Genomic DNA, 1,398 nt, shown 5'->3' with positions numbered 1-1,398 from the left:
GAACAATCCTAGTCAAGAAGCATCTGATGAGAGGCAGAGAGGGAGAACCACTTCCGAGGCATCACTTAGTCTGTGATCAGCAGGGGCTGCAAACCCACCAGGGGTTAGAGCCTGACCTTGCAGCCTCAGCGGGAAGGGGAGTACACTGCAGAGCGGCCGTGCCTGATCTGGGCTTCGTCAGCCACTCGCTCCAACAGGACAGCGTCACCGACGGGCAAGTCGCTGGCCAGACATACAGATGGGCTCTGGGGCTGGGAGTCAAGAGCCGCCTTTCCGGCTGCTGCTGCCTGTCTCTTCCTGCGGATGGAAAGGCTATCGATTGGGGCGGGGGTCATTGCTGTGTGGGGGATGCTGCTGTGATTGAAATGCCAGCACCTGCCAAATGACACCCCTAACCAAAGGGCACTGAGAGAGTCGCAGAGAACACTCCAGCCCAGCAACCCAAGAGCTGTTTCTGGTTTCCTTCAGGCTACAACCTCAACAGCTAGGAGGGATTGTAGGGCTTGGGTCCACCTGGGCTGCTGAGGAACGTAGGCATTGCCTGATTGGATTCAGAGGAAGGTGCCAGAAACCTTGCAATAGGCAGACGGGGGATAATCTACCCTCCTGGATAGTTCCTTCCTGACCCCATGATGAGAGGTTGGTTTATGCCCTGAAGCATGAAGGTTTGTTAGCCTCTTTCTTTATGTTACCTTGGACCTGTATGAGTGCCCCCAGGGAAGGGGAGAGAGAGGATTTACTCCCCCTGGTTGAACACACCAAGAGCATCAGGCAAGGAAATCCATGCTCTCTAATTTACATCAGACGTTCCAACCTGAAGGATCCCAAAGCACTTTATAGCCCATGGACCCAGTTTTCCTCTCTCACACATTGGTGTCCATCAGGAATGACTCCGCTGAAGTTAACGGAGTTAAACCATGTAAAACCAGGGTGACCCCAGAATTGGACCTGGAACTGGAATATGTTAGGATCACTTCCCCCGCCACTGAAATGCAGCCACCTCTGGGTGAGAACAGCACTTTTCACTCTGCTAAGGTCTTTTTGGGCACAGACAGGACTGGGAGAATGGTACTGGAAGCTTCTGCAAACTCCTGGCTTCTGTTCAAGGGCTTGAACAAAGCGACCCCCGGAGCGACCCCTAACAGCCCGACGTTCACTCGGCTCGCAGCGCCACCCGGCGCGATCTGTAACCACTGCCCATGTGGGGCACGCTGCCTTGCGGCACAGCACGAGCGGCCTGGCAGCTGACACTGGAGCAGTCAGCAGTTCCTTCCTTGGCTGCAGAGACAAGGCCGGGACTTGGAGAGACGTGTGGGGACGCTGGGATGCACGGGTTAGTCACTCTGGGAGCAAGAAACCCGTGAGAGCTATGGAGTTTGTCTGTGTCCAGCAGCCTCA

This window comes from Emys orbicularis, chromosome 7, assembly GCF_028017835.1.
Source record: "Emys orbicularis isolate rEmyOrb1 chromosome 7, rEmyOrb1.hap1, whole genome shotgun sequence".
Classification (NCBI taxonomy): Eukaryota; Metazoa; Chordata; order Testudines; family Emydidae; genus Emys; species Emys orbicularis.
This window is presented reverse-complemented; position numbering follows the sequence as displayed.